The sequence below is a fragment of the Mobula hypostoma genome, chromosome 27 (assembly GCF_963921235.1).
Source record: "Mobula hypostoma chromosome 27, sMobHyp1.1, whole genome shotgun sequence".
NCBI classification, from domain to species: Eukaryota; Metazoa; Chordata; class Chondrichthyes; order Myliobatiformes; family Myliobatidae; genus Mobula; species Mobula hypostoma.
Window position 1 is genome coordinate 1,802,205 of NC_086123.1, and position 25,964 is coordinate 1,828,168.

Genomic DNA, 25,964 nt, shown 5'->3' on the forward strand with positions numbered 1-25,964 from the left:
CCTCTGATGAACAGTAGGTTGGAGCTGTTGTGCAGTTAGTTGTAAAAATAATACAAAGCTTTGCAGGCTGGAAAGTGTAAAATATGGTTATAAATCAAACTGTTTGGAATGTTAGTAGAAATTGCAGATTTCTTTCAGTCCTCAAGTGTAATAATACTTTGAAATTAACTGCCTGCAAATTAATACAAAGCCATAATCAAATGCAGTTAATGGCAGGGGGTTAATCCATTGCGGACGGCTTTGCAAGGACCCAACCCAAAGTAGAGATTGTAGTTAAATCACAGGCTTCGATGGGATTTGTTTCAACACAAGTTACAGTGAAGCATTTTTTGGTAAGAACAAAAAATAGAACAGGATATTCAGTAGGTCAGGTAACGTTGGAGAGAGAAACAGTTTATGTTTCAGGTCAGTGGAAATGATGTTTTCTGCATGGGGTCATGGACTTGAAATATTAACTGTTTCTATTCCAGAGATGCTGCCTAACTGGACGAACAGCTAAAAAATGTTTTGATTTCATTTGATTTCCGGTATCTGTGATATATTTTTCTTTTCAGTTCCTCTTAGACAGGCCCTCGAGTTTGAGGGTGTCCTGCGTCTGTTCCAGTTCCTGATTTCTGAGATGGCAGGTGAAGCCAGTGTTATCACTTTAGACTCTGCCACAGGAGGGACAGCAGGTGATCGATCACTGGACACATGGATAGGCCAGGAAGTGATGCCCTTCTTTCGTCAGTTAGCAATAATAGTAACAGATACAGTGCTAGTGGAATATGAATACATCGACACTGCCTAAGAGTGGGTTTATTTGAATAATTCATGCATTCTCCGTGTTTGGAAAGCAGTGTTGTTGAAGTGTGTGGGTTCTCCAGCACTGCTGGAATGGAATTTCTAGCTCATAGAAAAAATAAGAAAAGAAATAATCTGAAGGCCTCATCTCTACATCTCTCTTCTCAGGTTCTGTTTTTTTTAAAATTGCAGATAGAAGAGACTGCAGGCGCTGGAGTCAAAGGCAACAAATACTGTAGGAATTCAGCAGGTTGGGCAACATCTGTGGGAGTGGGGGTTGTTAAGGAATTTTTGAATGACAGTTGTTAAAAACCTGTGCTGATGAGAAATTTTGACACAGAACATTGATAAGTCCTCCCTCCCCCAATAGATGCTGCCCGACCTGCAGAATTCCTCCAGCAGATTGTTTGTTACCCTGGTATGTTACTTTTGTTGGCTGTTATTTTCCCTCACACTCATTTCTTTGGAACCGAGCTGGTAATTTTGTATAGTAACAAGTTGTCATTCAGATTCCATGTTAAACCACGACCTCATCTGCCCTCATAGATCGATATTAATGAAAAAGAAAGGAGGAAAGATTCTAGCCATCCTCAACATGTAACCCTCATTCCTATATACTGTTAACTTCTAGATTAATGATTTGGTAGCCGTTGTTCCTTCAGTTTTTCCTCATTGTGTGAAGATTTAGCACTCAGACTGAAACCCAGCTCAAGGTTGGGAGAGTGAGCTTCACACTGAATCAGCTTCCCAATCATGGGCATAGGTGGACTTTCTGGAATTTAGCCTAACAAATACAAATACGTCTGAGCCGTATTACAATTTATACCTTCACTAAGGAACCTATCCAAGATTGTTCTTAGACCTGTTTGTGGGATAAAGGGAGGAAAATAGGAAAAGGCTGCAGCAGCAGTATGGAGCTGATTTCACCTTTTTGTGCTGAGCTATTGGATAATGTGAATTTCATTCTATCAGTTGTTGCTATTGCAGTAATGGATCATATAGGTTCATACATTATTTGGGTTCACAGTCATGACAGCCCACTTGAGTAGGTTTGTTGCTTTTGTGTAGGCATATTGAAGGTGATAGTGGGTCTTCTGGAACATTTGTCACCAAAAATCCAGATGAATGTAACAGAAATAGGAATAAAGAATCGTGAATATTGTCTGCATATTAGAAAGTTACAGCACATTTCCTCATGATGTCTTCAATTATCCTAAAGATGCTTGTTCCATGGTCCCAATGCTTTGATCAACAGAGGCAATAGCTGAATCTAGTGAACCTTACTCACTCTTCCTTCAGTTAGTCCTGACGAAGGGTCTTGGCCTGAAACGTCGACTGTACCTCTTCCTAGAGATGCTGCCTGGCCTGCTGTGTTCACCAGCAACTTTTATGTGTGTTAGCTGAATCTAGTGTCTTTGTAGATTATTGTTAGTCACTGCCTTCATTTTCATTTGACAGCTGTCTTATTTATCTATGAACCTGAATAAGGCAGAAGTTTTTGTTTGGGGTAAATGGCCAGTCAGTCAACTGTGGCTACTCTTTTGACCTAATAAGTAGAGTTAAATGCTGTTGTCTCATTGGGGACATAAATATCTGATACATTACAATTTTAATGGTAAAATTAAAATTGTAAGTTAATGAGGTTAGTTGTTGACTGAGGTGATGGGGAGAATACTTTGTCAAAGGATAACTGACCCTGTAGAAAGATTCTCAGTCAGAGAAATTCTTGCCCTTGTATAGAGCCTTTCATCACCTTAGGACATCCAGAGTGAGAGACCTGGGAAATATTGCTACTGTTGTACTATAGAGCAAAACATGTCTGACACTTTGTGCATAACAAATATTAAAATAATAATCAGTTTGTTTGTTTTAGTGATCTTCATTCAGGGGTAAGTTCAGGGACAATAGGGTAAGTCGAGTACAGTGCATCGAAAGAGTACCATGGGACACTGTATATCCACCAGCAAGAATAGATGAGGCCTCATATTTACAACCCAGTTGGAAAACAGCACCCATGACATTGTAGGGTTCCCTCAGTACCGCACTTCATGTGTCTGTCTAAAATATTGTGGTTATATCTCTAATATGCGACTTGAACTGAGAATCTTCTAATTCACAGTAAACCACAGTTGACAGAACATACCTCTGGAGGGTAGTCAGTTACTGAGTTTAGTAAGTCTGTAGATAATGGTCAGACAATACACTACAGCAAAGGAATTGAGTATACGGTGATGTGCAGTAACTAGCTTTGGCATCACCTTTGTTATCAAAACAATAGCATCACTTGAATTTACTTACACTTAGCAGTGCATCATAAAATTTGTTCAGGATCAAATTATCACAACTGAGCAGTCTGACTGCTCTTTAACAGCAAGAGAGTTCATTGTTTTACATTAAAGTAAACATTTAAAGAGACTGACAGCTGTCAAATCTTTGTCTCAAATCCTTAATTAATTGACACACCTTTGTTCTTAATTTCGAGTATAGTCTACTTCCCAATATCAATGCTTATCACCAGCCTGACCCCCCTCCCACCACCTCCTAGATTCCTGTTGTTTTCCTCGATTCGCTCCTACTTCCCACATGAGAGTCAACAGATTTTCGAGGTGAGGGAGCTTCCCATGGCGGGAGAGCTGCCAGGCTGTGATGTCATTGCAGCAATTCACATGGTCAGTCAAAGGCAGTAAGAGAGAGTATGAGTCAGCCTTTCTGGGGACAACAATCCGCTGTCAGGACCTTGGAAAGAGGGAGGGGAGGGGCAGGGAGGAGAGGAGGAGCGAGGACTCATTCTCGATTCGTGCTGTGCTTCCATCCTGCTGCTTCTCAATGCTGCATATTGCCGAGGGCCGGCCGGCCGGCTGGCAGAGCTCCCTGCCGCATTCCACTCGCTGCTCTTTCTTTTCGCCTCTGCTGCGGAGACTTCAGCCTCATGTGATTATCATTCAGGAAATTCCTTGGCAAACAGATTTACTACCAGACTGCCACAAGCAGAGGACAGAGACTCACAGCAAAGGAAGAAATCTGTACTTCAGCTTTATATAAGAAAAGAAACATTACAAAGTATTTCTAGTCATCCCGTATCGGTGGCTTTGTACTAGGTAAGTGCTTTGTACTAGGCTGCATCTCTGTGAATATTAGGTATCAGTTTTTGGTTGGGACTAACTCTGTTCCTGTTTTGTCAGAAATGGCTCATTGCTGGTTTAGCAAAATGCATCTTGCTTGGCTCTGTACATGGCACAGAATTAGAAAGAGATAGAATCACCGAAATAAATAATTCTAGCACTGCAGCCTTAATTATTATATGCTATTTGCTTGTAATTGTTAGCAGTACATTTTAAGGCATTTTCTTCAGAAACTAGTGTATCCCAGTGTCAGCAATATTGGATGGCAGAAAGCAGGACACTATAGACTGCTTAGGTGGACTTAGCAGTCTAGCGAGCTGAGATTTTTTTTAAAACTTTGCACTAAAGGATTCATTCCTGTTCTGTATTTACAGTGAATAAGAGCAACCAGGCAAAATATTTGATTATATGCATTGTGTATTTGGTTCTATTTTTGAATGGTTTGCATTGCAGTTTCGAAGTGTTTGGGTTGCAGAAAACTGAACTAAATTTTCTAGCAGTTTATTAACCATTTGGTTTCTGCAAAATATTTCAACATTCAGTGTACTGTGGAAAATGATAGGATAGTTAGCATTCATAGTATTGAAGGTAAATGATCAGATAACTTGTTTGTATTTTTTAAAATCTACTTGAGAGAATATGGAGCCTTGGTTTAATGTTCAATAGGAAGAAAGTTAATATGGGGCACCAGAGGTTTCAGGGAATTAAATGACCTGCATACAGTGAATTACATAGGTACTAACACAGTTGCTGCTATTTAGAGCATACAGAGTTCACACACAGTTATTCAGTGAAGTACATATAGCACAACCAATTGCTATGCCCTGAGGATTAATGATATCAAGCATGGGATTAGGACAGAAAAACAGACTAATATAGGACAATATTTGTCCCCAAGTTACAAAAAGGAAATAATAGATATTAGCTAAATAACATCCATTACTTATATGAAGGAATGTGGATCTCCTGGTGGTAGATGGCATGAGAAGAGATTATTAGTTGTCATTTGTATGGAGTAAAATAGATCCAACAGTCAGTTACTTGTGGAACACCATCCATCCGGCAATGAGTTAGGTCCAGAAGCTTGGGGAATATGTTTCAGTGAGTTAAATCAAGTGCATTGGGTATCAGTCAGTGAGTTAAACTGGAAATGAAGGATGCTTGGGATTGACTTTAATCCAGAACAGTAACATACGACCAGACTATGTAACAGTTTCTTCCTCCAAGCCATCAGACTCCTCAATACCCAGAGCCTGGCTTGACACCAACCTACTGCCCTCTACTGTGATTATGTCTTGTTTATTATTTATTATTATTTACTGTAGTGTCTGCAATGTTTTGTGCACTTCATGCAGTCCTGGATAGGTCTGTAATCTAGTGTAGTTTTTGTGTTTTTCCTTACGTAGTTCAGTGTAGTTTTTGTCTTGTTTCATGTAGCACCAGGGTCCTGGAAAACGTTGTCTTATTTTTACTGTGTTCTGTACCAGCAGTTATGGTTGAAATGACAATAAAAAGTGACTTGACTTGACTAGATAAGTTATAACAACAAGCAGTGGATGTTGAAGTGACAGGCAAATTCTGGTGGATTGGAATTTTTATCCTGCTTTTATAGGAGGAGAGAAGAATAAACGTAGCCCAGTGATATTTGAAATTTCTCTAGACATTACAGGCAATACTTATTTCTAATTGGAATGGCATCGATGAATAAAACATATTCTGACCATGTGATATGGAGGGCCATAACAATAGAAGTGTTACATCTGTATTTTGGTTTACTGGAATATAATATGGATCAACATGAAATCAGTAATCAGGTTTTACACAGAGGATAACAGAGTGCTTGCTAATTTCAAGATGACTGAAATGCATTAACTGCATTTTCTTGACTGATCCCCATTTATGTTGAAACTCTTTGTCTTAAATATTCTAGTGACCTGAATCTTGTCAACTAAGTGTCTACACGTTCTTATTAACTGTATCCCAATTTAGCATGAAAGGTTTCATAACTGGTTTTGCAAGATCTATCTTGTTTGGCTCAGTTTGTACTTAGCTAAAAATGAGCAAATGTAAATTAGGGAAAGGAGCAATAGCTATCTGAAAACCATGTTTGTTCTGACTGCAATGAGCTGTTGCGTGCAATTGTAAGCAGAGAACCTTTAAGACAAGTTTTATATTGTATTGAAATGAATGTAATACTGTGTGGGTACATTTGAATGGCAGAAAGCAGGGCACACCAGATAGTATTTATGTGGACATTGCTGTCTAATTAAACAGATATTTTTCACATTGATTTCAAGGATTAATTGCAGCTGGGAACTTGTAGTGAATGAGAATAAGTAGGCAGTTACTTGGCTAAATGGTCAATTTGTGGATTGTGTTGCATTTCTGACATGGCTGGTTTGCACACAGTTGATGTGAACTTTTGGAGAGCATTGTTAACCATTTAGCCACTGAAAGATATTTCAGCATAAAGCATAGAGTAGACGATAACAAGATAGTTTTCATGACTAATATAGAAGATTGTAACTCCAAATTATGAGAAGAATGATGTGACCTGGCATGATTGTGAGCTAATAATCTGTTTTAATATTATTAATTAAGGGATGAATATTGATTAGAGGCAAATGGTGCTATGATATGTAATTAAGATTAGCATAGTGAATTCCAAAGATTCACAATTGCCCTGGGTAAACAAATTTCTCCTCATTTTTGGTCTTAATGTGACTAACCTCTCATTTTGAATCTTAAATCCATACTTCTGGACTTCTGAAATGAGAAAATAGGTCAATCGCTCTGAGGATGTTGTACTTTAATATGATCATTTCACAGTTTTCTAAATCCAGGGAATATTCAACTTAACTTCTCCATGTAGGACAACTGTTTTTCCCAGAAACAAATCAAGTGATCCTTTATTGCACTGCTACTGAGACAGGGACATATTACTCTATATTACATAACTCAGACTAATTTTCCTTGATTGTGTATAAGGCAATCAAATTCCTCTGAATACCAATGCTTGTCAGTCATGCACCTTTTAAAAATATTCCGCAGCTAATAAAACTTGGCTCTCGGTTAAGACTCACAACGCAAGTGCGGTGAGATGCTAGTGATTTGTGAATAGAACCCTGGTTTGAGAGAGTGCCATGTATTTTCCAGTTGAGATATTATTAACAATTACTCAATAGATATGCTTTTCTTGCTTTAATGTGACTAGTCAGAGCATTACAGGAGCAGAAGGATAGGGTAATGTTTCAGAGAGAGGATACTGATTGATGTAGTTACATCCTTAATAAAGAAAAACAACTGAAACAATCTTTTTTGAGGTCACAACAAGTTTCCAAGGAAAATAACTCCAGCCATTAGAAAGAAGACCTTTGTTATTGATGGTTGGATTTGAGTCACTTTCTTGTGCAGAAAATTAAAACAAGAAATTTGGAAGTCAGAGAGATTCTGTGGAGATTCAGATTAATGGCCTTTCATCAGAACAAGTGAAACTTAGAACAGAACAGGTTTTAAAGTATAGAGAGAGTAGAGAGGGAAAGGGAGAATCGTGGAACAATGACAGTTCATGGCCAAAATGGAGTTACTTGTATTTCACTTCACTTTCCTCCTCAATTATGTGAAAGACAATAGGGTTTAAATGATTAAGAAAAGATTAATAGTGCAAGGTGAAAAAGAATGATCATAGCATGCATACAGAAACAAAATATCGGTTTAGGGAGCTATAACGGGGAGAAAGCAAAATCAGTATATGAAATTACCAAAGGCAAATCTTGAGAATAATTGCAACCAATAAATAATAGAAATGTTGAACTCAATGTTGAAGCTGCTGTGTGCCTAGGAGATAATTCTTATGGTTTTACTGAAACAGTGTTGGGCGCTGAAGATCACTCAGGATTGCAAGAGAGGTAAAATAAAGCAATGCCTGATCTGCATTTGTTTCCCTTGCGTAAAGCAAATCACATTATGAATAGCAAGTACAGGATACTAAATGGAAAATTATACAAGTCAATCACCATTTCAACTGGAATGTCCTTATGGTCCTGAAACTGGTAAATTGGTTTAAAGGTGGGAAAGAGTAAGTAGAAGGAGAAGTTTGCATCCCATGTGATTTTGTAGAGGTGCCATGGGCAAGGCAGTGGACCTTGAAGGAAATTAAGGCGTGATCCAGAATATCTACAGTTCTGGTGGAATGCTAAAAGGAGAGAAGAGCAGAAAATGTGTTGGTAATGGCATAATTGAGTGATATTGGAACAGACAGAGGATTGAATATAGCAGCTGATGGGTTGGAAAATTTGGAGAGGGAAATCCCTATTCTTGTTCTCAAAGTAACATATTGTGACACGTACGTACTTTGATAATAAATGTACTTTGAACTTTGGTTCTGAAAGGTTTGAGGGCATGAGTAATGATAGAAGTCTGGAGGAGGAGGAGAAGATGGTGGCGTGCACGGCCGCTCCGAAATGATAACATATCTGTTAAGTAGGTACCGTGCACAATCCTGATTTGATGGAGACAGATGTGAGAAGCACGGAGGAACATCTGGAGAAACTTCTGAAATGTCTGCTTCACTGCCGTTGCTACCGTGCGATCGAGAACCTCCTGAGGGGAAGGCCCCAAATCCTCGGCTTTGCCTATTGCCTGTTGCCGGGGCCAGGGTCAAAGCGCTCGGCAGAGATGGTGCTCGGTGTCGGAGGGCCGATTGGAGGCTCGAAGTTTTCGGATGGACTCAAGAGTTGGCCATGGTCAGGTGCTTCCAGGATGCTGCATCGGCAAGTTTGCGGCACTGGAGGTTCATGGCAGGAAGAGAGTTTCTCTTCCTTCTACCGTCTGCATGAGATGATGAGACTTTCGAGAGACTTTGAGACTTTTTTTTACCGTGCCCTTGGTCTGTTCTTTATCATATTACGGTATTGCTTTGCATTGTTGTAACTATATGTTATAATTATGTGGTTCTTGTCAGTTTTTTTAGTCTTGGTTTGTCTTGTGGTATCATTCTGGAGGAACATTGTATCGTTTCTTAATGCATAATTACTAAATGACAATCTAAAAAAAGTCCCAGAAATGAATAGGCATGATCAAGATCCATTCCCCTCATGATGGAGGGATTAAGGAAAATTGAAAACATATTGGAATCACTGACGTGAAAGAGTAAGGTGAAAGTTGTTATCAGAATTGATGACATTTCCAGTTTTGAGTGAAAGAAAGAAGTACGACTATCAGTGTACCAGAAAATGAATAACAAAGAACTTTGGCATGATTGAAAGGAATTATGTTCCATTACCTGAGTCTAAGAAATTGTTGTTTGATAAAGAGAACAAGTTCAGCCACATGAGGTGACTGTGATGGGGGAGGTGGACTAAGGGCCCCAGGCCAATATATTGGGAATGAATTTATCAAGCAATTTGGTTAATGATGAAAATGAGATGGTTGGGGTCAGGGTATTGGAAATTGAAAACTTTTGAAATGGGTTTCATAGGTTTTGTAAATATAGTTGTGGATAGATTGGATTAAGGGAGAGAAGGTAGAATCAAGGACTATGACTTTGGTTGGATAAGAACAAACTGAAACAATAGTGCAATCTTGTTTGTGGATATTAGGTAGAAGGTAAAAGAAGGCAGAATATTATGAAGCTACAATGACCTCCAGAGGAGATGAGACCAGTGATTAGACTATAAGACAAAGGAGCAGAAGTCACTATTCGGCCCATTGAGTCTGCTCCACTGTTTTATCATGAGCTGATCCATTCTCCCATTTAGTCCCACTCCCCCGCCTTCTCACCATAACCTTTGATGCCCTGGCTACTCAGATACCTATCAATCTCTGCCTGTGATTGTCTGTGAAAGGATGGCCTAATCTTTGATGGTGACTTTGTGATCCAGAAGGAGTAACAGAGAGGTGTTGGAGAACAAGTGGAGGTCATTTCACCAAGACACCAATACTGCAGCACCATCCTTATCTGCTACAGCTACGAGTTTGCAGGAGGGAATGGAGGAGTAGGTTAAAGGAAGTGAATGGAATGTAGAAACCGGATGGTTAGGTCATGCTATCTGTATGTAATGGGAAAATCTCAAGAAATTGAAGAGCCAGTGGGAAAAATTCAGATGGATCAGAAATAATGAACTTTAGTGAAGGGAATCAATGTACAGGATGAAGAACTTTAGCAAAGAAGTGGTTGCAGAAGTGAAGATGTTACGGGCATAGTTCAACATCATTTGAGGTTCCTGTTGAGATAAGGGTATGGGGGAGGAAACTGAGACTTACGTCATTTCATTACACAAGGAAATTGGGATTGTCTAGTTAAAGCATTATGGTGAGGCAAAACATGAAATGGAAATGTGGAAATTAGGATGGCTTTTGGATTGAGTAAATTGGCGCTGTTGAAGAGAAAAATTGTGAGCTTGCACTATCATCCGAGTATGGTGGTGGAGGCAAATATATTAGAGGCTTTTAAGAGATGTTTGCCTAGGCACATGGATGTAAGGGAGCTGGAGGGATATGGACATTATGTTGGTAGGAGGGGTTAGTGTTTAATGTTTTTCATTTGCTTTTTCAAAGTTCGAAGTAAAACTTATTATCAGAGTACATACATGTCAGCACATCCAACCCTGAGATTCTTTTTCTGCGGGCATACTTAGTAAATACATAAAATAGTAACCATAAACAGGACCAGTAGACAACAAACTGTGCAAATGCAGATATAAATAAATAGCAATAAATAATGAGCATGAAATAACAAGATAAAAGAGTCCTTAAATGAATGTAGTTAACCACTTTTGTTCATGAGCCTGATGGTTGAGTGGTAGTAACTGTTCTTGAACCTGGTGGTGCGAGTCCTGAGGCATTTATACCTTCTACCTGATGGCAGCAGCGAGAAAAGTGCATGGCCTGGGTGGTGACAATCTTTGATAATGGGTGTTGCTCTCTTACAGTAACTGTGCTCAATGGTTGGGAGGGTTTTACCTGTGATGTGCTGGGCCGAATCCACTAGCTTTTGTAGGATTTTCCACTCAAAGGCATTGGTGTTCCCATACCAGGCCGTAATGCAGCCAGTCGACACACTTTCCACCACACACCAATGGAAGTTTGCCAATGTTTTTGATGACATACTGAATCTCCGCAGACTCCTGAGAAAGTAGAGGTGCTGCCGTGCATTCTTCACAATTATATTTACGTGATGGGTCCTGGACAGGTCTTCTGAGATAGTGACAACCAGGAATTTAATGTTACTGACCCTCTCCACCTCTGTTCTTCCGATGGATACAAGTTCATGGACCTCTGGTTTCCCTCTCCTGAACTCTACAATCAGTTTCTTTGTCTTACTAACATTGGGTGAGAGGTTGTTGTTTTCACATCACCCAGCCAAATTTTCAGTCTCCCTCCTGTATGCTGATTCATCACCCCCTTTGATACACCCCACAACAATAGTGTCATCAGCAAATGTGTATATAGTGTTGGAGCTGTACTTAACCCCTCGGTCAGAGGTGTAAAGCAAGTAGAGTAGGGGGCTCACAGCACATCCCTGTGGTGCTCCTGTGCTGATGGAGCAAACTGGTTCAGCTGGTTTGGCACAACATTGTGGGCCAAAAGGTCTGCTCCTGTACAATACTATTCTATGTTCTATCGCACAGCATTAAATGTTAATATAAGACCATAAGATATAGGATCAGAATTAGGCCATTAGGCCCATCAAGTCTGCTCTGTCATTTTATCATGGCTGATCCAATTTTCCTCTCAGCCCCAATCTCCTGCCTTCTCCCTGTGTCCCTTCATGCCTTGACCAATCAAGAATCTGTCAACTTCTGCCTTAAATATGCAAAAGGACTTGGCCTCCACAGCAGCCTGTGGCAAAGAATTGTACAGATTCACCACTCTCTGGCTAAAGAAATTCCTCCTCATCCCCATCCTGAAAGAATGCCCCTCTATTCTGAGGCTGTGTTCTCTGGTCTTTAACTCTCCCACCATAGGAAATATCTTCTCCACATCCACTCTATTAAGGCCTTTCTCCATCTGATTCGTTTCAATTAGGTTACCTCTCATTCTTCTGAATTCTAGTGAATACAGGCCCAGAGCCATCAAACACTCTTCATATGACAAGCCATTCAATCCTGGAATCATTTTCGTGAACTTCCTTTGAACCCTCTCCAGGGGTTGCAACAAGAATACCCAACCAAGGGCCTCTAAATATCAGAGAGGTTTAAGAAATTAGCTTTATTTGTCACATGTACATTGAAACATACAGTGAAATGTGCCATTTGCATCAACTGCTAGGGGCAGCCCGTGGGTGTTGCCTTGCTTCCAGTGCCAACACGGTATGCCCACAATTTACTAGCCATAACCCATACATCTTTGGAATGTAGGGGGAAACTGGACCACCATACGGTCATGGGGAGAACGTACAAACTCCTTACACACGGTGGCAGGAACTGAACCCTGTCACTGGCACCGTAAAGCATTGCGCTAACCACTATCCCACTGTGCCACCTGTATCATGTCCAAATTTGAAGTGCGGAATTTCAGTTAGAATCCAAGTGGAATATGATTAAGAGACAGTTATTAAAGACAGTAATTGAGTTGTTAAAGTGATTTCAGGTACATGCCTGTTCAAAGTTTAAAAAAAAATAAAGCAACACTAACCCACAGTGTCATCTTTCATTTTAAATTAAAATGCAAACTCACCTGCAGAAATGGAAAACAAATTAAAGTGCAAATACTGGAATCTGAAACCAGAACAGAAATGTTTGAGGAAATCTCTAAATAAAAATCAGCCAGTCAAGCACTATCAGTGGAAACAGAAACCTGTCAACGTTTTGGGCCAGTGAGTCTTCAAGACCGGGGGTATAGAGGAGCATTTATAGATTTCAAAGCGGGGCTAGCTGAGGTGTGAGCCCATATGTAAATAGGTTAAGACAGATCAAGTGATAAGGTGCATGAATAGAGACAATTAGCAAGACATTTTTAAAAAACTGCACATAATAAAGGAAATAAAGCATAATAAAGGAAAGAGTACCATTTACTTGAAGTTAAAAAGTGCCTAGAGGAAAAACAGTTCGTGTTTGATCTCACATTGTCGTGGTGAGGCCTCACAGACAAGTTAGAATGGGAGGGGGGTGAAGAGTCAAAGTGGCAGCAACAGGAAGCTCCCGATCACTCCTGCGTGCAGGTACTGTACTCTGCACAGCATTTAGTCTGGATTTGCTCTCTCCAATGTAGAGGAAACTGCATAATCTACATATTGATATCTTTCTATATCTGTAAATAACAAAGATACCATTAACAGCTGTAAATTACTCTCAGATGTTGCCCTTTATTTTAGAAAAGGACAAATGAGCAAAAATTGCACTAAATTTGGATTTATTGATTCTGCATTGTAATCTGATTCTGGTTTAAAACAGGCAAGTTGAACAAAGATTAAACAGCACCCTCCTATGGTTTACTAGGTAAATACATTGATTAATGATGCTCAACCTAAAAGATCCATACTATCATTCATATCTACATTGAGGTGGCAAACAAAATAAACTAGCTTTTATGGCAGCACCTCTCAAAGCAGCAGTGTATCATGGTCCCGCAGATAATTAACAAACTGTTTGTAAAGCCCTTGGCAACTTTGCACTTCATTATCTTTGTAACCAACAGTAAGACCTCATTGTTCCAGCAATCCTAGACCTCGTCTGATTTTCCATCACCCCAGCGTTGGTTGGTATGATTTTAGCTGCAGTATCCAAATTCTGATATGCTTCCCCCACCCTCTCCCTTTTTTGCTGTTTTTAAGGCATTCGTTAACTCCTTTCTTTAATTAAGATTTTGGTTATCTTCTCTATTCTCTCCAACTGGCTTTGGATCAGATTCCTGTTTTATAATGCTTATGTGAAACTTCTTAGATGTTATACCACAATGAAATGCAAATGGTTGTTGTTGTCCTAGCCATTACTATAATGCTGGGATATGCGAGGTCTGCATTGCTGAGATAGATACCATTGCCTATTTATTTCCTAAACGCTGGATTGTAGTACAGTGTCTCTAATTCCAGTAGATCTTCTTTATACTCAACTCAGGGCTGGTGCTTAGATGCAAATTGAAATCTCATACAATTGTTGATGATTGTAAATTGCTGTTGTTATTCATGAAATAATTCCAATTGCTTGTAGATTTCAGGCTGCAGGCCAATTTACTACTCATTATTCCAAAGGTCGTTCTGCATCTATAAGCAACTTTAAAATCTAATGCTTGAAAAAAAATGGCTTCTCATTGTTTTCTCTCAATTTTAGTACCTTTCCAACAACATACTACCTTGAAGGTCAAAAACTTGTTTGAGGCTTGTCTGAGAATCTGAAAGAATTCGAGACTACGACTGGTCACATTGGGAAGCGTTTTCACAAAATGCTGGAAACACTCAGCAAGTCGAGCAGCATCTTTGGAGGGAAACAGTCAGAATTGGTTTCAGGTTTATTATCATTAACATACTGTATGTCATGAAATTTGTTTTATGGCAGAAGTATAGTGTTAATATATAAAATATATTATAAATTAAAAAATAAATGTATATTAAAAAAAAGTGCAAAAAGAGAACAAAAATAGTGAAGCAGTTTTCATGGGTTCATTGTTCTCTCAGTTATCTGATGGCAGAGGTGAAGAAGCTGTTCCTAAGACGTTAAGTCTCTGTCTGCGGTACTTCCTCTGTGGTAATAATGATGAGAGGCATGTCCTGGGTGGTGAGGGATGCTGCTTTCATCAGGCTTCGGCTCTTGAAATGTCCTCAATGGTGGGAGGCTGGTACCCCTGCTGGTGCTGGCTGAGTTTACAAATCCATGTAGCTTTTCCAGATTCTGTGCAGTGGCCCCGCCATATCAGGCTGTGATGCAGTCAGAATGCTCTCCATGGCACACCTGTAGAAATTTGCTAGAGTATGAGGCAACACACTAAATCTCCTCAAACTTGTAATGAAATATAGCCAGAGGCATGCCGCCTTCATAATTGCATCAGTGTGTTAGGCCCAGGAACTTGAAACTGCTCACCCTTTCCACTGCTGTCCCCTTGATGATAACTGGTGTGTGTACCTTTGACTTCTCCTTCCTGAAGTCCACAATCAATTCCTTAGTCTTTCTGATGTTGAGGGCAAGTTTTGTTGTCGTGACACCACTCAACCAGCTGATCTACACTATCTCACTCCTGTCACCATCTGAGATTCTGGCAACAATTTTTCTGTCATTAGCAATTTTAGAGATGTTGTTTGCGCTGTGCCTAGTCACACAGTCGTGGGTTTAGAGAGAGTAGAGCAGCTGGCTAAGCGTGCGTCCTTGAGGTGTGCTGGTGTTGATTGTCAGCAAGGAGGAGATGTTATTTCCGATCTGCATGGACTGTGATCTCCTGATGAGGAAGTCAAGGATCCAGTTGCCGATGAAAGTACAGAGACTCAGGTTTTGAAGCATATTCATTAGTCCCGAGGTGATGATAGTGTTGAATGGTGAACTATAGTCAATAAACAGCAGCCCGACAGGTTTTGCAGTTACCCAGGCGACCCAAGGTGGAGTGGAAACCTAGTGAGATTGCACTAGCTGTAGACATGTTGTGGCAGTAGGCAAAATGCAGCAGGTCCAGGTCTTTGGTTAGGCAGGAGATAACTCTAGCCATGATCAACCTCTCAAAGCACTTCATCGTGGTAGATGAGATAGTCATTGAGGCAGTTCACCTGCTCTTCTGGGCACCGTATGGTTGTTCCCTTTTGAAGCAGGTGGGAGCCTCTGACTGCAGAATGTCCTTGGACACTTCAGCCAGCTGGTTGCCAGTTTCTCTGTACCCTCTCAGATACACAATTGAGGCTTGACGCATTGTGAGAGTAACCCTTTTGAAAGATGTTGTGCGTCACCCTGTGAAATAGAGATCACAGGGTCACCAGATGCTGCAGGGATTCACACAGGTGTGGTTTTCAAAGTGTCCTAGAAGGCATTGAGCCCAACTGAGAGCGAAGCATCTCAACCATTTATTATGTTAGGTGTTGCCCTGTAGGAAGTAATGGCCTGCAAACCTTGCCAGGGCTGACATGCATCTCGGGATTTCCCTCGGGATCTATTTATCTATCTATCTGATTCCATCTCTAACTTCACTCAAATTTGTTTTTACATTCTTATAATAGCTTTTAGATCATACCTGAACTTCTTGTAGAGTCAACGTTTTGGGCCAAGACCCTTCATCAGGATACCAAAAGTTGATTGTTCATTTCTCTCCATAGATGCTATCTGCTGGGTTTCTCCACCGTTTTGTGTGTGTGGCTCAAGATTTCTAGCATCCACAGAATCTCTGGTGTCTCTTGTGTAAAGGATGACACCGAAATGCGGTATCTGGACTTGTACCAGGCAAATAGTCATTTCCACTGAGGCATTGTAAGGAGTGGAGACATGCAAGTCTCTACTGTATGAATTTAGAAACAAGTGTGGGAAAATTATTGTCATATTTTCTTTATGAACTAAACTAACTTTGGTTAATTTATTACATAGAACGGTGCAGTTCAGAGTGCTGACTAAAATGCCTCTTCTGTGTGTATGTGGCTCATTACCCTTTAATTCCCTGCATGTTCACTTGTCTGTCAAAATGTTTCTTAAATGTTGTTATCACAAAGCAGCAAATATCATGCATAAATCTCAATAAGCAACAGTGAATGGAAGCATTCTGCTCTCCGTCCTGTTAATTGTTAGCTCCTTAGAAGGAATGCAAAGTAGTTTAGGAGATTTTGATTTTGTGATTCTGCTCTTGTTTTCTACTTTTGCCAGCTGTTTCTGCAATTGTACTTGTCCATTAATGTATAAACATCTACTGTTCGGAATCTCTCTCCAATATTTTATGTTATTTGTTAGAGCTGAACAACAAAAGTATGTTATTACTATCTTATGTATGAATTCATGTATAATAATTTAGAATCATACAATTCAGAAAGAGTTATCAGTTGGCCCCACTTTCCTCCTCTTGCCCACAGCCCTCCAAATTTTAACACATTGAATTTTCTTGCACCAACTCTTGATTAATGTATTGTAGATCATGTAGTTTGATTCAAGATTCAAAGTACATTTATTATTAAAAATAAATTACAAAAGAACCCAATTAAAAAAAATAAAAGCCCAACACCCAATGCGCAAGTGAAAGGGGAGAAGACACAAATCAAGCGAATAATGAAGTGACCAACAACATTCCGAACCAAATTGAGACCTCAGATCCGAACCTCAGAGCAACCCGGAGTAGGCCCAAAGCCTCACTGATCAGTTCTTCATATTACCGGGCATGGAGCACAGCAGCCGGGGCAGTCTTCATAGCCTCAGTGCCATGGAGAGAGGAATGACCATCACAGAGAGCAAGCAAAATTGGCTTTCACCTCGGATCCTGACACCCTGTCTTTTTCGTCTATCTGGGCCAAACAATGGATCAGCGAAAGGCTCTGGCAGGCTGGAGAGAGGAATGAACATCATGGAGAATGAGTGAAATTGGCTCCCACCTCCAATCTGGGCCAGTATTTAAATTATCTAAACAGCGAATCACAACTTCCTCTAGGACCCAGCTACTGCAGAGGGCTCGGGGCCTAGAACACGCCGCCCAGCAACTTGCTCCAGGCCCAGGTTTTGCCACCCAGCCTGAAGCTGCTCTCAATATCTTCAATTTAGCTTGGCGCCCAGAGTGCTCCAACTTCACACCCAGACCAGTTGTATGGGCACTGAATCTCTACTGTCCTGACTTCTCTCCGAATGCTCACTCCATCTGCATTGATTCTGTAACACACCATCTTGGCTTATTCCCCAAACTTACCTCGCCATCACTCACCCCCTCACTATGGTGATAATTTAACACAATTTACCTCAGGAAAGGTGTTTTTATTGATGTTTTTAGTCAAATTTCTTACCTTTTTAACTACGAGTGAGCTGTCACGTGTGTTTGGTAGTGCTATCTTAACTGGAGGTTAGGGTATACAATATGTCCCTTCTTTGTTTTCTAGTTCATAGTCAATTAACTTAAATTTATGTCCTTTGTTTATTGACCTTTCTGTAATTAAATATACATTTCCCCCTTCTATACCAAAACTTACCCGATTTTGAACGTCTCTACCTCAGTTAGCACTTAATATTAGCTGTAAGATCATTCAGTGAAAGATTAACAGAACCCTTGGGAAAGCACTATTAAAGTATGGAGAAGATTTTAGTTTGTATTTTACAGTGTACATAAATGTGTAAGTGCACCTTTAAGGATTGATATAGTATGTGGCATGATTTTGGTACATTGATGAACAAGATATTGCTGTTACATAGAATGAGGATTTTTTGTTCATAGCTCTAACAGTTTATTTGTTTGTAGAGTCAGCAGTGCAAAGGTGTCAGCAGATGCTGGGTGTATGTAAAACTATGGCCCCTTAAATCAAGATTCTCACAAATAGTGTAATCTGGAAAGTTGTATAAAACAACTTCTAGACAGTCTTGAGACTGTGTAATGAATTACTGTAGGAGTGGTAAGGGCACATAGCATGTAGAATCATTTAAGGAAAAAGTAGAAAAGAGATGGAAATCTAGTGGGAAGAGGTTAGTTGAATAGTAAATTTCTTTGCTATAAATGTTATGTAAAATGTTCACTTAAACTATAATTCAGTGGGTTTAGTATCAGGTAATTGAGTGGTAGAGAAGTTGTGGAATCTGAGATTTGAGCGCTATTTTACTTCTATATTTGAGTTTTGAGATTGATCTTTTAAAAGATTAGTAATGCATTATTAAACAGGCACTGCAAGAAAATTCAATAGTATTTTTAATGGAATTCAGTATATATGATAAAATGATTAAAATTTACATGATTATAGAGAAAAGAGCAACAATGTGGGATTGCGTAATGTGGAAACCAGCCATTTGACAGCTCTTTCTCTACTGTTTGATTAAATGATCGGGCAATAGGCCAAACCCCAATCTTCACAGAAGACAAAATAACCAACTGGAATATTGCACAGATTTAAAGCAGTGAGACAAGTTAGTATTTGAGAAAGTGACATGCAGAGTGGGTCAAGTGCAGACTAGGGCCTCTGTCAGACCAGTTGAAAAACATAATGGAGTTGAGACTTAATCTTTTAATTAAAATTCCCCGCCTATTAAGAACTTTGGCCAATGTCTTTCTTTTGGTTTGGAGGAATGTAAAAATTGAAATAATTAGTTAAGCTAAATGGTCTATTTCTGTGGTAAAACTCTGCATAAAAACATTTGCTAATGCAATTCCTTTGCTTTTTTTCCAATGTTTTCATACTGAAGTTATTGCAGTTTGCCAGCTATGAAATGAAAGACTTGTGATTATGTAATGCATTTATAACTGCAGGATGCCCCGGTGTTTTACAGCCAATTAAGTAGTTTTTCAAACTGTAGTTATTACTGTCCTGCAGAAAGCACAGTAGTCACTTTGTATTCAACAAAATTCATGGCCAGCAATGAGATTATAACAGATCATCCATTTTTCGTTGTGGTTCACTAGTAATCATTGGCCAGTTTAACAAGAGAACTCCCTTGCTCTTCTTTGAATGTGTACTGGTCTTATCTCAATTTGGAGAAACCGAATGAGGATTGGGTGACAGCTCAGTAGAGCACCTGTTTTCAGTCCACAAAGGAATTCCTGAACTTCCTGTTGCCAGTCACTGTAATTATACTAGACTGGCCTGTTTGTTTATGACCTCATTGAGACCCAAAGCAACCTTGAGGAATGATGCCTGATCTTCTGTCTGAGTATATTGCAGCTTTTTTGACTTAATATTTAATTCTGCAGCTTCAGGTAATTTGATTTCTCTGTTGGTAACAGTCACTCATCTATGATATTAACTTAGCTTGATTTGTTTTTAATTTCCTTTTCATTTATTCTCTAGAAGTGGAGGTCATATGAAGCCTGACTAGTTGGACATGTCTTTGGCCTTGCATTTCGCAACTCCTGCATTCTTTTGCCTATGTTTCTCTCTCTCTAATTGTTTCTACTTTCTCATTGACTACATAGTTATGTTTACATAAATGCAAGCAATTGTGCAGATGCTGGAAATCCAGAGCAACACACACAAAATGCTGGAGGAACTCAGCAAGTCAGGCAGCATCTATGAAGGGGATTTTTGGCCAAGACCCTTTATCAGGACTAAAAAGGAAGAGAGCAGAAGCCAGTATAAAAAGGTGGGGGTGGGGAGGGTAAAGACCACAAGGTTGCAGGTGATATTTGAGACCAGATGAGGGGGAAGGTGGGAAGTGATAGATGGAAGAAGTAAATGGCTGAAGAAAAAGGAATCTAATAGGAGAGGGCAGTGGACCATGGAGGAAAGGGAAAGAGGAGGGAAGCAGAAGGAGGTGATGGGTAGGAGAAGAAAAAAGAAGTGTAACCAGAATGGGGAATGGAAAAAAGAGAGGAGGCAGGGGGAAGAAATTATCAGAAGTTAGAAAAATCAGTGTACATATCATTAGGTTGGAGGCTACCCAGATGGAATATGAGGTGTGGCTTCTCCACCATAGATGCTGCCTGACTTGCTGAGTTCCTCCAGCGTTCTGTGTGTGTCACCTTGTTTACAGCTTTTTCCCATGGTCATTTTGGTTTTACCCTATCTGGTTTCACCCTATCATCTCCCCTCACCCACTCCTAACTTTCTGCTTCCCAGTTCTGCTGAAAGTGTTAATTCTGCTTCCTTTCACGTAGATGCCTCCTGACCGTTGAGTACTACTGGCAGTTTCTGTTTTTTTTTATTGACATGCTTGTATTGATTTTTTACAAAACTCCAACCCATTGTGAAATGGCAATTCATCCCGATGCAGATTTCATTTGCTCGTTGTATTTTCTTCGTATGAAATGCCATCTATGCAATTAGCTCTTCTTAATGACTTAACAACAGAACTTTGATCAAAAGGTCATCCTTTTTTACTGCCCTTCTAGTTTACTTACAATAAAGTGTAATTCTGTGAGAAGTGAATCCTTCATGGTTAAAAGGGTCGTTTCTAGGATATCAATTTATATTTAATTGGATAGGATTTGCTTATTATTGTCACATGTACTGAGATACAGTGAAAAGCTTGTCTTGCATATTGTTCATACAGATCAAATCATTACACAGTGTACTGAGGTAGAACATGGTTAATAATAACAATGAACACACTTTCTCTGAAAATGTTACGCTTTTATTAACAATGCAAAATAAAGTGTAACAGCTCCAGAGAAAGTGCATAAACACTAAGCTGCTAGATCATAAATCAATGGATGATGAGGTCAGGTCCTGTACAAGAGAACCATTCAATAATCTTATAACAGCAGAGTGGCAGCTGTACTTGTGCGGTCGTACATATTTTCAGTGTTCAACACCTCACGCTTGCTGAGAGAATGGAGAAGGGAAAAAACTCAGGATTGGTGTCTTTAATTATGCTGGCTGCTTTATTGGGGCAGTGAGAAGTATTGACGGAGTCCGATGTTGTGGTAGTGGGGGTGGGGTTGTTGGTGGAGTTTGGTATCTGTAATGTGCTGAGTTGTGACGGCAACTGTACAGTTTCTTGTGGTCTTTGGCAGAACAGTAACTCTATCACAGATAGGATGGCATACTTTCTGTGAAATCCTATCCTAAAAATTGGTAAGGGTCCAGGTGAGGCGACATTTCACCTGTGAGTCGGCCGGGGTGATATACTGCATCCAGTGCTCCCGATGTGGCCTTCGATTATATTGGCGAGACCCGACGCAGACTGGGAGATCATTTCACTGAACACCTACGCTCTGTCTGCCAGAGAAAGCAGGACCTCCCAGTGGCCACACATTTTAATTCCACATCCCATTCCCATTCTGATATGTCTATCCACGGCCTGCTCTACTGTAAAGATGAAGCCACACTCAGGTTGGAGGAACAACACCTTGTATTCCGTCTGGGTAGCCTCCAACCTGATGGCATGAACATTGACCTCTCAAACTTCCGCTAATGCCCCACCTCCCCCTTGTACCCCATCTGTTATTTATTTATATACACACATTCTTTCTCTCTCTCCTTTTTCTCCCTCTGTCCCTCTGACTATACCCCTTGCCCATCCTCTGGGTTTTTTTCCCCCCCTCCTCCCTTTCCTTCTCCCTGGGCCTCCTGTCCCATGTTCCTCTCATATCCCTTTTGCCTATCACCTGTTCAGCTCTTGGCTCCATCCCTTCCCCTCCTGTCTTCTCCTATCATTTTGGATCTCCCCCTCCCCCTCCCACTTTCAAATCTCTTACTAACTCTTCCTTCAGTTAGTCCTGATGAAGGGTCTCGGCCTGAAACGTCGACTGTACCTCTTCCTAGAGATGCTGCCTGGCCTGCTGTGTTCACCAGCATCTTTGATGTGTGTTGCTTGAATTTCCAGCATCTGCAGAATTCCTCGTGTAAGGGTCAATGGAGCTTGCCAGAATTTCTTTGGCCTTCTGGGGGAAGCAGGGACCTTGTTGAGCTTTCTTGGCCAAAGCAGACTATTGGTGACATTCACTCCTGGGAAGATGAGCCACTTAGCCTTCTCAACCTCAATACCATTGACATAGACTGGAGCATGTACATCCCCTCCTTCCTGGCCAACCCTTTTGCTTTGCGGATATTAAGGGAAAGTTGTCATTATTAAAAAATCAATGTTACTTATGGGATATCATAGTGGCCTGCACTCGTCCTTGGCCAGTACATCTTGGACCTGGTAATGGCATTTATCTCTTTTTCAGCTCCTAGTATTGGGTTGCACAAAGTTCAAAAGGCCCATGTTTTAAGACTCTCCTGTGCCATCCTATCCACCAGTTGCTATAGGGAGATCCTGTAAAAACATTAACTTGATTCCTATGAAAGCCCATCCACTTCAAGGTTGTGTGTTCATAGATGCTCTTCTGCACACCACTGTTGTTGCACGTGATTGTTAGAGTTACTGTCACCTTCCTGTCAGCTTAAGCCAGTCTGGCCATTATCCTCTGAACTCTCTCATTGACAAGGTGTTTTTGCCCACAGAACTGCTGCTCACTGGATTTTTTTTTTGTTTTTCATACCATTCTCTGTAAAGAATAGAGACTGTTGTGCATGAAAATCGCAGGAGATCAGCAGTTTCTGAGATACTTTGACCACCCCATCTGGCACCAGCAATCATTCCATGTTCAAAGTCACTTAGGTCACATTTCTTCTCCATTCTGATTTTGGTCTGAACAACGACTGAACCCTTGGCCATACCTGCATGTTTTTCTACATTGACTTGCTACGACATGATTAGATATTTGCATTAGCAAGCCGGTGTACCTAATAAAGTGGCCACTGAGTGTATGTGAAATGCATAAGTTGAGTTTTAACATCTCTAAGTGGTGTAAGTCAAAGAAACAATCTCCCAAAGCATGGATAGTCCAGTTTTGTGACTGGCTGGTGCCTGGACTCACAGTGGCTTACTCCATCCTCCTCATTTGGTAAGAGTGAGGGTTCAGCCATTAACAACAGTAAATGAAGATAGGTAGCCCGTTGTGATTGTGCTTTCTGAAAAAGACTCATTGCTTTGTAGATTCAGTTTTAACTTGAGAAAAATTATAATCCAGTTGAAGCCCTCATAAAAACCCACTGGACATCATTTGCACTTGGGTTGATTGTGGTAAGAATTAACAGTCACCTATTAAAGACCGTTTTAAAAAAAAACAAATTTCTTCTTGGACTCTTTTGCATCTTTAGGCTTCTCTACCCTAGAAGTCAGTAGATGTTAGGGTTAGTTATCAAAGGCTGAGGGAGAAACTTGGAGCACGAGGAAATGAATGTAATGGGAATTGATGTGGTTGGAGTCAGTTACCAGATCAACTGTGGTATTACTGAATGACAGAAAAGGTCAAGGGCGTAATGTTCTTCATACTGCAACTATCTCTGACAGGAATCCTTCCACCTCTCTTTAAGATGGCACCAGTGAACAATGATTCCTCAGGCGACATTTTTCAGATAGCAAGCCTCTCCAATTATTTTACTTTTTCTATGCCTTCTATGGAATGCACAGAAGAAATGTGGCAAATGTTCAGGGAATAGTTGTATGGAGTTCTGCATAGGTACGTTCCAATGAGACAGGGAAAAGATGGTAGGGTACAGGAACCGTGGTGTACAAAGGCTATTGAGAATCTAGTCAAGAAGAAAAGAAGAGATTACAAAAGGTTCAAAAAGCTAGGTAATGATAGAGAGCTAGAAGATTATAAGGCTAGCAGGAAGGAGCTCAAGAAAGAAATTAGGAGAGCCAGAAGGGGCCACGAGAAGGCCTTGGCAGACAGGATTCAGGAAAACCCCAAGGCATTCTACGAGTATGTGAAGAGCAAGAGGATAAGATGTGAGCAATTAGGACCAATCAAGTGTGACAGAAGGAAAAAATGTGTATGGAACCAGAGGAGATAGCAGAGGTAATTAATGAGTACTTTGCTTCAGTATTCACTACAGAAAAGGATCTTGGCGATTGTAGGGATGACTTACAGTGGATTGAAAAGCTTGAGCATATAGACATTAAGAAAGAGGATGTGCAGGAGGTTTTGGAAAGCATCAAGTTGGATAAGTCACTGGGACTGGACGAAATGTACTGCAGGCTACTGTGGGAGGTGAAGGAGGAGATTGCTGAGCCTCTGGCGATAATCTATGCATCATCAATGGGGACGGGAGAGGTTCCGGAGGATTGGAGGGTTGCGGATGTTGTTCCATTATTCAAGAAAGGGAGAAGAGATAGCCCAGGAAATTATAGACCAGTGAGTCTTACTTCAGTGAATGGTAAGTTGATGGAGAAGATCTGGAGAGGCAGGATTTATGAACGTTTGGAGAGGCATAATATGATTAGGAATAGTCAGCATGGTTTTTTGAAAGACAGGTCATGCCTTACGAGCCTGATTGAATTTTTTGAGGATGTGACTAAACACATTGATGAAGGAAGAGCAGTAGATGTAGTATATATGAATTTTAGCAAGGCATTTGACAAGGTACACCATGCAAGGCTTATTAAGAAAGTAAGGAGGCATGGGATCCAAGGGGAAATTGCTTTGTGGATCCAGAACTGGCTTGCCCACAGAAGGCAAAGAGTGGTTGTAGATGGGTCATATTCTACATGGAGGCTGGTGGCCAGAATATAGTATTAATGGTCAGACTCTTGGCAGTGTGGAGGATCAGAGGGCTCTTGTGGTCCGAGTCCAGAGGACACTCAAGGCTGCTGTGTAGGTTGACTCTGCGGTTAAGAAAGCATATGGTGCATTGGCCTTCATCAATCGTGGGATTGAGTTTAGGAGCCGAGAGGTAATGTTGCAGCTATGTCAGACCCCATTTGGAGTACTGTGCTCAGTTCTGGTCGCCTCACTATAGAAAGGACGTGGAAACCATTGAAGGGCTGCAGAGGAGATTTATAAGGATGTTGCCTGCATTGGAGAGCATGCCTTATGAGAATAGGTTGAGTGAACTCGGCCTTTTTTCCTTGGAGCAACGTAGGATGAGAGGTGACCTGATAGGGGTGTATAAGATGATGAGAGGCATTGATCATGTGGATAGTCTGAGGCTTTTTCCCAGGGCTGAAATAGCTAACACGAGAGGACACAGTTTTAAGGTGCTTGGAAGTAGGTACAGAGGAGATGTCAGGGGTATGTTTTTTATGCAGAGAGTGGTGAGTGCACGGAATGGGCTGCTGGCGATGGTCGTGGAGGCGGATACCATCGGGTCTTTTAAAAGACTCCTGGACAGGTATATGGAGCTTAGAAAAATAGAGGGCTATGGGTAATCTTAGGTAATTTCTCAGGTAAGGACATGTTTGGCACAACACTGTGGGCCAAAGGGCCTGTATTGTGCTGTAGGGTTTCTATGTTTCTGTTTGCTCTTTTTGTCTTGTTTGTGTTATGGAAGCTGTTGGAGCCAGTGATGTTCAGTTTAGAATTCAGTCAGAGGATCCAGCACCATGCTGTGTTCAAAGAGCTGCCTTGTGGAGATTAGAGACGGGTGGGTGGCGAACAGAACTGAGCACACAAGCTGACTCGTGGAAAAGACCAGATTTGGGATGCAGGGTCATGAAGCAATGAGGAAGATTGACTGCAGAGGGGGTCAGCGATATCTCCTAACAGAAA

General features: G+C 40.7%; 1 protein-coding gene across 6 annotated transcripts in view; it reads left to right on the forward strand.

Moving 5' to 3' along the window:
- LOC134338336 (apoptosis-inducing factor 3) overlaps positions 1–25,964 on the forward strand; it is a 151,757-nt gene that overhangs the window by 40,529 nt on the left and 85,264 nt on the right. The window contains exon 1 of one of the 6 annotated variants that reach the window (XM_063034093.1): positions 3,570–3,881. The exons of the other annotated variants lie outside the window; for them this stretch is intronic. The gene's annotated coding sequence lies outside the window, so the exon portion shown is untranslated. Of the gene's footprint in view, positions 1–3,569; positions 3,882–25,964 lie in introns of those variants that run through there. 6 annotated transcript variants of the gene reach the window in all.